This window comes from Ornithorhynchus anatinus, chromosome 11 (assembly GCF_004115215.2).
Source record: "Ornithorhynchus anatinus isolate Pmale09 chromosome 11, mOrnAna1.pri.v4, whole genome shotgun sequence".
NCBI classification, from domain to species: Eukaryota; Metazoa; Chordata; class Mammalia; order Monotremata; family Ornithorhynchidae; genus Ornithorhynchus; species Ornithorhynchus anatinus.
In genome coordinates, this window is record NC_041738.1 from 26889787 (window position 1) to 26902964 (window position 13178).

The 13178-nt window shown below is 45.8% G+C and overlaps 1 non-coding gene across 1 annotated transcript; it reads left to right on the forward strand.

Moving 5' to 3' along the window:
* Positions 1-3546: 3546 nt before the first annotated feature.
* LOC114815311 lies at positions 3547-3684 on the forward strand. Its single transcript, XR_003763075.1, has one exon. It is a non-coding gene; the product is annotated as a small nucleolar RNA SNORA7 (small nucleolar RNA).
* The last annotated feature ends 9494 nt before the right edge of the window (positions 3685-13178 follow it).

Genomic DNA, 13178 nt, shown 5'->3' on the forward strand with positions numbered 1-13178 from the left:
TTATTATTATTTATTGTCTTTGGCTTAATTGCCATAGATAGCTGTAGCTAAATCATAAGCTCACTGTGGGCAGGGAACGTGTTTACCAACTCCGTAATATTGTACTCTCCCAAGCGCTTAGCACAATGCTCTGCACACAGTAAGCACTTAATAAATATGATTGATTGAATTATTGGTTGATATACTAATAATAATGGTGTTTGTTAAGCGCTTACCATGTGCCAGGCACAGTACTAAATACTGGAGTGGATACAAGCAAATCGGGTTGGACACAGTCCCTTGCTCCTTGGGCTCACAGTCCCAATCCCCATTTTACAGATGAGGTAACTGAGGCACAGAGGAGTGAAGTGACTTGCCCAAGGTCACCCAGCAGACAGATGGCAGAGCCAGGATTAGAGCTTTTGACCTTCTGACTCCTAGGTCCATGATCTATCCATTATGCTATCCTGCTTTTATATACTGGTGCTGATATACTCTCATCCCGAAATTCCAAGTGCCTGTGGAGTCTATAACATTTAATCCAAATGTGTTCCACATCCCAGACTTAATTACTCTTTTTTTATGGTGTCTGGTAAGCGTTTAATATGTGTCAGGCACTGTCCTATGCTCTGGGGTATTTGAAAGCTAATAGAGTTGGGTGCAGTACTTTGTTCCTCATAGGGCTCACAGTTTTAATCCCTATTTTACAGATGAGATAACTGAGGCCCAGAAAAATTAAGTGACTTGCCTGAGGTTAACCAGCAGACAAGTGGCAAAGCTGAAATCAGAACCCAGGTCCTCTGACTCTCAGGCCGTGCCTTATCCACTAAGCCACGCTGCTTCTCTAATCTAGGACTCAATTCCCAATCATCAGGGACAGGATTTAGGTCACTTCTAGGTCTGTCTGGGATGGCTAGAAATGTGTTTACTTGCTAAACACTAGAATGAAGACTCCAGACAGTAAGCTTATTATGGGCGGGAACCCGTCCACTAATTCCGTTGCATTTCACTCTCCTAAGTGCTTAGTACAGTTTTCTCAATAAATGCCAGTCCTTGATTGATTACTAGCGAGGTCCCCCAAATAACCACTACGCAGCAACCCAGGAGTATCTGGAGGGGAAGTGGCATCCCCAGAAAGAGGAAGGAGCTCAAATTTGCTCATCTCACAAACCCAAAACTCAGACTGAGCTGTTGCACTCCAGTCCCCAGCTTTGACCCTCATGGCCTTATCTGCACCAGACCAGCTGGGACTTTGGAGGCTAGGGGACCTGCCCAAGGTCACAAGGCATAAATAAAGAAATTGTGGTATTTGTTAAGCGCTTACTACGTGCAAAGCACTGTTCTAAGCGGTGGGGGATACAAGGTGATCAGTTTGTCCCACGTGGGGCTCACAGTTTTAATCCCCATTTGACAGATGAGGTAACTGAGGCACAGAGAAGTTAAGTGACTTGCCCAAGGTCACACAGCTGACTAGCAGCGGAGCCGGGATTAGAACCGGTGATGTCTGACTCCCAAGCCCGCGCTCTTTCCACTGAGCCACCCTTGTAGACTCCATTCTCCCATACCTGTCCTGCCAGGCTGAGTAGAGCCTGTTGCTTCCTGGATTTCCTTCTTGAGCCTCTGACTTTCACTGAGATGATCGGATTTACGACGTGCTAGTGACCTAAGGAGCTGGTAGGTGGAGAATCAGCAGGCCAGAGGACGCGCCATGCACCCCACAGAAGCAGCGTGTTGTAGTGGATAGAGCATGGGCTGGGGAGATGGAAGGTCATGGGTTCTAATCCTAGTTCCACCATTTGTCTGCTGTATGACGCAGGGCAGGTCACTTAATAATAATAATGTTGGTATTTGTTAAGCGCTTACTATGTGCCGAGCACCGTTCTAAGCGCTGGGGTAGACATAGGGGAATCAGGTTGTCCCACGTGGGGCTCACAGTCTTAATCCCCATTTTACAGATGAGGGAACTGAGGCACAGAGAAGTGAAGTGACTCGCCCACAGTCACACAGCCGACAAGTGGCAGAGCTGGGATTCGAACTCATGAGCCCTGACTCCAAAGCCCGTGCTCTTTCCACTGAGCCACGCTGCTTCAGATTGAGATTGTGAGCCCCACATGGGACAGGGGCTGTGTCCAAGCCGATTGGCTTGTATCCACCCCAGTGCTTAGTACAGTGCCTAGCACCTAGTAAGCATTTAACAAATACCACTTGCCTCCTCTAAGTCCAAACCACCTTGATGGGACTTGGAATTTACTGCCCTGCCCCTCCACACCCAAGAATAGAGTCCCTCTGACTCTGAGTTAACTGTCTCCCCTCAACCTCCTCACTTTCCACTTGCACTACTTTTGGCTGTCCAGATTCCCTTCCTGGGGTCTGCTACCTCTTCCTTTCCCTCCCCTCTCCTACCTTGCATCATTTACTCCAGGCATGGACTGAGGTCACCATTTCTTCCTCAGGGATTCACAGCTCAGGAGAGCAGGGTGTTAGGGAGAAAGGGAAATCCAGCCTGGGACAGCCTCCTTGCTTCCCTTCTCCTACCCCAACCTCCATTCATCAAAACCTGATGTAGAGCCCCTTTCTTCCAGAATGCTTGCCAAGATTACTCTTCAGGAGGTTTGGGCTCAGAACCTGACACATCCTGACTGTTTTACTTGACTTTGGTGTAGCTCCTACCATCTCTCACAGAGCATCTGGACTGTGGGCTGTCATCCAAAGGGGAGTCGATAAAGATCATCTAATCATTAATTGGGTAATGGGGGATTTCTGGCAGCTGCTTTCATCCACAGGTCTGTCTACACACTTGTACTCTTAGAATACAGTCTCCTCGTGCCCCATTTCCATCCAACCTACCTCCTACCTACCTCTGTCCTGGAATGTCCTCCCTCCACAAATCCACCAGACAATCACTCTTCCCCTCTTCAAAGCCTACTGAAGGCACACCTCCTCCAAGAGGCCTTCCCAGGCTAAGTCCAGCTTCTCCTCACTTCCCCCTCCCTCCCTTCCACATCACCAAACCTCACTCCCTTTGCTCTCTCTCTCCCCCCGACTGCCCCACGGCACTTATGTATGTATGAATATATCTATAATTCTATTTATTTATAATGATGTCAATTTACTAATTTTAATGTCTCTCTCCCCTGCATCTAGACTGTGACCCTGCTGTGGGCAGTAATTGTCTGTCTTTATTGCTGTATTATACTTTCTAAGCACTTAGTAAAGTGCTCTGCATGCAGTAAGCACTCAATACCTACTACTGAATAAATGAATGAATTAATGAATCCAACCCTCAACCCTCCCTTTCCCCACCATACCCAGAGTTCGGACACAGGAGAGGACTCTCCGGAAGACAGACTAATCAGGTTGGACCCGATCCATGACCGGCATGGGACTCGTGATCTTAAATCCCCATTTCACCGATGAGTTAGCTGAGGCACAGAGCTCTTACTGGATCAGAGCACTGTACTAAGCGTTTAGTGGAGCACGACAGAGTCAGTAGACACGATCCCTGTTCTCCAGGATTTTACAATCTAATAGGGGAGATAGATGCTAAATTTCAGGTAGGGGAAACAGCCCCTCTCAGGGTCACACCTGGAGAGTTTCCAGCACTCTACCTGTCTCAGCTACCGGAGGGAGAGTCAAGCAGAGGCCTACCCATTCCATTCCTAGGTTGGCCAGTGGCTAGCGAGTGGAAGGCCATCTGCTACAAGTCAAAAGTCCCTTGTGCTGGGCAACAGCAGAACTGGAGAGATTCGAGGCCGTAGACTCGTGTTTACTGCGCAGAAGGAGGCACTGGTAAACCGCTTTCGCTTTTTTACCAATAAAACACTGCGGGGACAATACCAGAGCGATTGCAGATGGAGAGCGGGGTCTTCCGGGAGAGATGTGTCCGTGGTGTCGCTATGGGTCGGAAACGACTCGACGACATAAGACAAGGGGAAACAAGAGAACATGACGATGTATACACGAGTGCGCTGTAGAAGTAGGGTAAGTATCAAAGTGCTTAAGGTGTACAGGTGCAGAGAGTGTATGCAACACAGAAAGGAGGGAGAAAAAGGTGGGAGACGGGAGGTTAGTCAGGAAGGCTTCATGGAGAAGATATTTTAATAGGGCCTTGAAGATGGAGCGAGTGCTTGATAGTGAAAGAGTCGGGTAGGAGGAATACAAGGGAGAAAATTTCCCAGAGCGGTGGACTCGTGTCAGGGTTTAAAGGAAAGGGTTTTGGGGACTTCTACTCTGCTCACTCTGGTCCTCTGCAATTTTAATGTGTGACATTTGGGAGCCTCGATAGGTCAAAGAAGGATTTTAGGAAGAATCTCGAACCGTATTATAGAATTACAGTATCATTCTCCACATTATTCCTTGTGTTTTCGGAGGATGATACTAAGTTTAAATTTCATTTCAATTTTACACTTAAATAATCAATACAATCATTCTGAGGCTCTTTCTCCTGCACGATAAGGTTCCCTCTCTAAAGAGGCTATTACACTGAGTGGTTCTCTGATTCCATTTCCTCAAAGGCCTATTAGAAAAGACACCTTAATGTCCTCGTTTTCCTCGAACATAAAAAAAAAAAACCCACATGCACACACCCTCTGGTGAGATTGAACCACCCTTAATTACAGTATAAATGCCTTCAAATTGTCAGTGATTCATTTCAATAGAGCTGCCAGCCTGACTTTCTGCTTTCTAACACTTTTGTGATTGTGTCTACTGAAAACCGGGGTCTGTCAGGCCACAGATATGCCCCAGCATTTAGGTTATTTCCTAGTATAGTGCTAAGCACTTAGTACAATGCTTTGCACACAGTTAGTGCTCAATACATACAGTTGGATGAATGAAACTCCTCTCCTTCACCAGGGACACAAAAATGGGGTTTCTTTGCTGACTGCCCACAAAGAGGTGATACCTCCAGAGACTATGATGATGTAGTATATTCGCCAGGCAGCAGGTAGAAAATTCCAAGGGCACAGAGAGAAGGGAAGAGAGTCGCTATTTTAGTGCTGATTGTGAGTAGCCAGGAAAATCCTTAAAGTCTGTCCAGAGGATGATAGGTAGGTTAAATGCAGAGAAGGATTCAGACAGTTATCTCTCACCTATTCCTCCCCACGACGTTCCCATCCCGGATGAAAACATCACCCTCGTCCCTGCCTCACAAGCCGCAACACTGGCATCATCCTCAATTTATCTCCCTCATTAGATCTGTGTGTTCAGGCGAAACCCAAGTCCTGTCGGTTCTGCTTCTACAGCATCTCAGTCTCATCCTCTCTGCCCAAACTGGCACCACGCTGGTCAGACCGTTTGTCATAGCTCACGTTGACTGCTGCATCAGCCTCCGTCATGTCCTCCCTGCCTCCAGCTTTTCCTGCTCACTAGTCAATGCTTAGCTCTGCTGCCTGTTTTTCTAAAAAACATTCTACGCATGTCCCCCCACTCCTCAAAAATCTACAATGGTTGCCCATCCATCTCCGCATCAAGCAAAAACTGCTCTCCATCAGTTTCAAGACTATGTTACCTCGCTCCTCTCCCACTACGATACAGCCCACACACTTCGCTCCTCTCACACTACCCTACTCACTGTGCCCCAATCTCATCTCTCTTACTGTCGACCCCTGGCTTACATCCTTCATCCTGCCTGGACCTATCTGGCAGACCACCATTCTCCCTATCTTTAGAAACCTACCAAAATCATAGTCTTCCCTGACTAACCTCTCATCTCCCAACCCTATTCTCCTTCCCTTCAGCATCGACTATACTCTTTCATCCATATCCCGTAAGCATGTTTTTTTATGATCTTTGTTAAGCACTGTTATGTGTCAAGCATTGTTCTAAGAGCTGGGGTAGATACGAATCCATCAGGTTGGACCCGGTCCCTGTGCCATGTGAGGCTCACAGTAGAAATTGAAGGGAGGAGGAGGATTTAATCCCCATTCTACAGATGAGGTAACTAAGGCACAAAGGAGTTGTGAAGCTCACCCTTGTCTCCCGGCACTTTTATACATATCCTTATATTTTGGTGCTTCCTCTACCTGTAATTTATTTTAGTGTATCTTCCCCACTGGTCTGTAAACTCTTTGTGGGCACGGATAATATCTACCAAATTCTATTGTACTCTCTCAATACTTAGTCTAATGTTCTGCATACAATAAGAGCTCAATAATTACCACATTTGATTACGGATTAACTGATTACACCAATAGTACAGTAGTCAGTAAAAAAACAGCATGGCCTAGTGGAAAGATCACAGGTCTGGGAGTCAGAGGACCTGGGTTCTAATTTCAGATCAACCATGTATCTACTGTGTGAGCCCAGGCCAGTCATTTAACTTCTCTGGGCCTCAGTTTCCTCTTCTTCAAAATGTGGATTCAATATCTGTTTCTGCTGTGAGCCCCATGGGAAACCTGATAATCTTGTATCTACCCCAATGCTTAATATAGTGCTTGGCACTTGGTAAGCACTTTAAAAAAATACCACAATAATTAATGTTATTAGTCTATACAATGAAGCTTGATCATGTTGTGTTTTTCTGGGAAGATGCATTCAAATAGGGTGGACATTCAACCCATTTCATACTGGAGAGGCAAATCTTAGCTGGACACAAGCTCTGGACATTCTACTGTCTGGAATTTTTCCTTTAAACACCCAGACTCCCTCTGCCTTAGTATCCCCCACCAAGTTTCTTGGCTTTGAAATAATGTCTGTGTTTGGGTTTTTTTTAAATTATGGTACTTGTTAAGCACTTACTATGTGCCATACACTGTGCTAAGTGCTAGCGTAGATACAAGCTAATCAGATTGGACACAGTCCCTGTCCCACATAGAGCTCACAGTCTCAATCCCCATTTTAGAGATGAGGTAAATGAGACGCAGAGAAGTTAAGTGACTTGCTCAGGGTCACAGAGCAAACAAGTGGTGGAGCCAGAATTAGAACCCAAGTCTAGGCACACTATTTCTCTTCTCACTGGAACCTGGTAGGGGAATGTAGAATGTTTTTTTCAGTACAGTGTTCTGCCTCTGCCCAGAGTAAGTGCTGAATAAATACCACTGATTGATGTATCAGTCTCTGTATCCAGTATACGGGAGGGGAGTAAGCATTTGTGATACGCTCTAAGTTCTGCGGATTTCCTCAAATAACTTTTCCAAGTCTCCGTAAGTCATTACATTATGTGAGGTTATTAATGCATCCGTTCATTCAGTGATATCTCCTGAGCACTAACTGTCAGTAGAGCACTAGATTAAGCACTTGGGAGAGCACAGTAGAGTTGGCCTACACGATATCTCCCTCAAGGAGCTGATCAATTTGCTTTCAGATCAGCAAAGGGGTACCTGGTGTTTTAGAGTTACCATCCCTGGTCACCTTACATTTAAATACTCTGAGCAACTGGACAAGGAGAGATGATAGGATGAAAGAGGAACCTTTTTCTGAGGACTGCTCCTTTTTCTAATGGTATCTGTTAAGCACTTGCAATGGGTCAGGAACTGTTCTAAGTGTTGGGGAAGAGTCAAGCTAATCAGGTTGGACACGGGCCTTGTCCCATACGGGGCTCACAGTCTTAATCCTCATTTTACATATGAGGTAACTGAGGTTCAGGAGAGTAAAGTGACTTGACCAAGGTCACACAGCAGACAAATGGTAGAGCCGGGATTAGAACCCAGATCCTTCTGACTGCCAGGTCAGACTTCAGCTCTATCCACTTGGCAACACTGATTTTCAGCGATACCCTGCCTGATTGGAACAGATTTTCCCCCAGTGTTATCAGAAACCTAAAGAACTAATGATCCCTGAGCCACGAACACTGTTGAGTTTGGTTCCTATGGAGAGAGAAGATCAAAATTGTAGGAGGCAAGTATGTTATACCGGAATTGCAGTCAGAAACTGCCACTTGCTGAGCATGAAATCTAGAACACAGACAACCGGATGGTGTGACTGCTAGAAAAGATTCAGGAGACAAATCTTTCAGGCAGAACCGGTGACATTTGACTTAGATATTAAACTGTGAATGAGAATGCACGGGGATTTTTTTTTTTTTGTCTCTAGAAAAAAGTCCCAGTACTGTAGATAACTAGGCATTTATCCTGGCTGTGAGAATTTGGGAGAGGGGGCAGTTGATTCCTCAGTGATGTTGATCCCCAGAGTTGGGGGCTCTGCCCATCAGAGTAGTCTTGTGGAAAGAGCATGGGACTGGGACTCAGAAGTCCTGGGTTCTAATCCCACCTCTGTACCTGGCCTGCTGTGTGACTTTGGGTAAGTCATTTAACTACTCTGTGCCTCAGTTTCCTCATCTGTAAGTGGCGATTAAATGCCTCTTTTCCCTCCCTCTTAGACTGTGAGCCCCACCTGGGATGGGGACTATGTACGACCTAAATATCTTACAACAATTCCAACATTTAGCATAGTGCTTAGCCCAGAGTACCCACTTGATAAACACCACAATTATTATTTGAACACTTGCAGTGGATGTAGCCATTCTCTAAGAAGACTTCTCCTTCCACTTTTCTAATTTATGCACAGTGATCTCTTCCTCACTTCCTCTTCCCACCTCCTCTCCTCTTCTCCTAGTTGTTGACCATTAACATTTTTTGAATATCTACCTTCAGATCCTGGGCATTCTTGCTGTAAAAAAATAAAAATTCATAGGAGCGCATGAAAATCTACGGCTAGTATGCTGGATCTTAGTTTCCTGATTAATAACCTACTTTAGAGACAGTAACTACCGTATCCATCATAATCAATTGAAAGTCCAAATAATATTCGCACAAATGCCCAACTACTGTCCTCAGAGTCTTCCACCCAACGCAGACCAATCAATCAATAGCATTTATTGAGCGTCTACTGTACTAGTGTACCCAGAACACTGTGCTAAGTGCTTGCAAGATTCATTCATTCATTGAATCGTATTTATTGAGCACTTACTGTGTGCAGAGCACTGAACCAAGTGTTTGGGAGAGTACAATGTAACAGAGTGGTAAGCAAATTCCCTGCCCACAACAGGCTTACAGTCTAGAGCAGGAGACAGACATTAAGATAAATAAATTCGCCGTCGACCCCTGGGCCACGTCCTCCCGTGGTCCTGAAACACCCTCCCTCCTCACCTCCGACAATCTAAGTCTCTTCCCCTCTTCAAATCCCTACTTAAAGCTCACCTCCTCCAAGAGGCCTTCCCAGACTGAGCCCCCCGCTTTTTCCCTCTGCTCCCTCTACCCCCACTTCACCTCTCCGCAGCTAAACCCTCTTCTCCCCCCTTTCCCTCTCCTCCTCCCCCTCTCCCGTCCCACCCCCTCAGCACTGAACTCGTCCGCTCAACTGTCTATATCTTCATCACCCTATTTATTTTGTTTATTTTGTTTAATGAGATGTACATCACCCTGATTCTATTTATTTGCCATTGTTTTTATGAGATGTTCTTCCCCTTGACTCTATTTATTGCCATTGTTCTTGTCTGCCCGTCTCCCCCCATTAGACCGTAAGCCCGTCAAAGGGCAGGGACTGTCTCTATCTGTTGCCGACTTGTACATTCCAAGCGCTTAGTACAGTGCTCTGCACAGAGTAAGCGCTCAATAAATACTATTGAATGAATGAATGAAAGATATGTACTTAAGTGCTGTGGGACTGGGAGGCAGTGATGAATGAAGGGAGCAAGCCAGAGTGGCGCAGAAGGGAGAGGGAGAAGAGGAAAGTAAGGCTTAGTCAGGGAAGGCTTCTTGGAGGAGATAAGGCTTTAATAAGGCTTTGAAGGGGTTCAGAGTAACTGTTGGATTTGAGGACGGAGCGCGTTCCAGGCCAGAAGTAGGACGTGGTCAAGAGATTGGGGGGGAGATAGGGGAGACTGAGGCACAGCAAGAAAGTTAGCACTAGAGGAGCCAAGTGTGTGGACTGGGTTGTAGTAGGAGAGCGGTGAGGTGAGGTAGGAGGGGGCAAAGTGATTGACTGCTTTGAAGCCAATGATGAGGAGTGTTTGTTGGATGCGGAGGTGGATGGGCAACTATTGGAGTTTCTCAAGGAGTGGGAAAACTTGTCCTGAATGTTTTTGTCAAAAAAAAAGATCCGGGCAGCAGAGCGAAGTATAGACCGGCGTGGGGGTAGACAGGAGGCTGGGACGTCCACAAGGAGGCTGATACAGTAATCGAGGCAGGGAAGGATTAAGTGACTGGATTAATGTGATAGCAGTTTGGATGGAGAGGAAAGGATCGATGTTAGCGATGCTGTGGGGGTGGAATCGACAGGATTTAGTTTGGGATGAACTATGTGGGTTGCATGAGAGAGAGGTGTCAAGGATAACGGCAAGGTTACGGGTTTGTGAGACAGAAAGGATCATGGTGCTGTCTACGGTGAGGGGACAGTTAAGGGGAGGACAGGTTTTGGGTGGAAAGACAAGAAGTTCACTTTTAGACATATTAATCTATGTACTTAGATCTGTGACCTCTAGGCTTTTGATATTCACCCAAATCCTATCCCCACAACACTGGTGTACACATCTTTAAATTATATATTAAGGTTATATATTAATAATAACAGTATTTTTTAAGCACTTACTATATACCAAGCACCGTTCTAAGTGCTGGGTAGATACAAGATGATCACAATGTCCCAAATGAGGCTCACGGTTTTAATCCCTATTTTACAGATAAGGTAACTGAGGCCCAGAGAAGTTAAGTGACTTGCCCAAAGTCACACAGCTGACAAGTGGCAGAGCCGGAATTAGAATCCATGACCTCTTACTCCCAAGCCCGTGCTCTTTCCACTAAGCCACGCTGCTTCTTATATTATATAATATAATTTATATTACAAATTACTTATATTAATGTCTATCTCCCCCTCCAGACTGTAACCTTGTAGTGGATCGGGAACATGTGTGATAACTCTGTTATATGGTAGTGTGGCTCAGTGGCCAGAGCCCAGGCGTGGGAGTCAGAGGTCATGGGTTCGAATCGCCGCTCTGCCACTTGTCAGCTGTGTGACTGTGGGCAAGTCACTTCACTTCTCTGTGCCTCAGTTACCTCATCTGTAAAATGGGGATTAACTGTGAGCCTCATGTGGGATAACCTGATGACCCTGTATCTACCCCAGTGCTTAGAACAGTGCTCTGCACATAGTAAGTGCTTACCAAATACCAACATTATTATTATTATTATTATTATTACTCACCCAAATGCTTAGGACAGTGCCTCACATATAGTAAGCGCTCAATAAATACCATTAAATGATTGATTGTTACAGTCCCCTGGGGTAGGAGGCAGGGGGACAGTCGTCTCTCATTCTCACTCTGCCCCTCCTCACCCTGCCCACCTGGCAGCCTCTGGGGAAACTGGTCTCTCTTCTGGCTGGGGGAGGAAAGCAGATTAGTCCAACTTTAAAAAGAAAAGTGTGAGTGAGAATCTCATCCATAGATCTCATTCTAAGATACAAGTTCAACATTATTCATTTATTCCTTGAAGACTTCGCCCCCTTAGGATTCTTTTAAAACTCTGCAAAGTCTTTGGACCTGTATTTCTAGGTCACAGTGACGGATGGAGTCAAACGCTATGGATAGATGGTGGGGGGGGGGGGGGGGGTGTTGGGCTCAGAAGGAATTGTGGCAGATAATCAGCCTTGCCCTCTTGCCATGGGGCATTAAACTAGGGCCTTGAGCATAAGAGGCTTTAGGGCAGGATATGGGTTCTCGACACGATGGGAAAACTTCAAACAAACCCTTCCATAATAGCTCCAAATGTAAAAAGCCTTGAAATAGAAAGCGTTTTCAATGTTCTATTATTGCAGATAGATTTTTCTTTAGGCCCAGTACTGAAGACTGAGATCATCAAATGATCCTCTTCCAAGTACTTACTCCCCCTGATCTGGATGCCACACTCAAATGCTCCAAAATCCTTGTCTTTTAGTTTGTCCGCTGACGCACGGGGTCATCCCAACGTTAGCTCTCTAGTCAACATGATTTAGGTCTGACCCGGACGGTCCGGATTCAGGTTTTTGAATCGAAGAAATACTAGTTTCCCTGGAACCCCAGTCCCACTGGAAATTCAGGCATCAGCGCAACAGATGCACCTATGAACATGTCTGTAATTTATATTAACGTGTGTCTCCCCCACTAAACTGTAAACATGTTGTGGGCATGCAATGTGTCTACCAGTTCTGTCACATCATACTCTCCCAAGCACTTAGTACTGTAATTCTGCACCCACTAAATGCTCAATCAATGTAATAACTGTGGCATTTGTTAAGGACTTCTTATGTGCCAGGCGCTGTACTAAGCACTGCGGTGGATATGAGCAAATCGGGTTGGACACAGCTCAGTCTCAATCTCCATTTTACAGATGAGGGAACTGTGGCACAGAAAAGAGAAATGACTTGCTCAAGGTCTCAGAGCAGACAAGTGGTGAAGACTGGATTATAGCCCATGACCTTCTGACTGCCAGGCCCTTGCCACTTGGCCATGTGGCTTCAGAGGATTGACATGTGGCATCTTGTATCTTTCAGCCCCAACTTGTCTCTCATTCTGTGGCCACGCTGAGGAGTCAGAGCAGCCTCGGGATGCAGCAGAGAGCATCCCTCCCCTTCCCCCACCGCCTACACAGCTACTTTCCTCTTATCATAATCACTCTACCTCTTTCTCATCTCTATCGCCACTGACCTCTCACCTACGTCCTACCCCTGGCCTGGAACTCCACATCTGCCAGACGCTCACTCTCCCCACCTTCGAAGCTTTATTAAAATCACATCTCCTCCAAGAGACCTTCCCCTTTAAGTCCTCATTTCCCCTAATCGCTCTCCTTTCTGCTTCACCCTTGCATTTGGATTCGTATCCTTGAAGCACTTGAGTTTTAAAAGAATCCTAAGGGGGCGAGGTCTTCAAGGAATAAATGCATAATGTTGAGCTTGTATCTTAGAATGAGATCTATGGCTGAGATTCTCACTGACTCCACAGCACTTATGTACGTACCCGTAATATATTTTGTCTCCTCCTCTTGTGCCCAGGGAACGTGTCTATCAACCCTGTTATACTGTACTCTCCCAGGCACTTAGCACAGTGTGTTGTACAAAGTAAATGTTCAATCAATGCCATTGATTGATTGATCACTGCCTGCACCAGAAAAGGAGCTTCTTTTGCATTCTCTCCCCATTTAATCACAACCAGATACCTTAGTGCCAGATCCCGCTCTGGGCTAGTAGATTAGTGGATTAGGAAAGGTCTTTTCAACGTTCAAATCAAA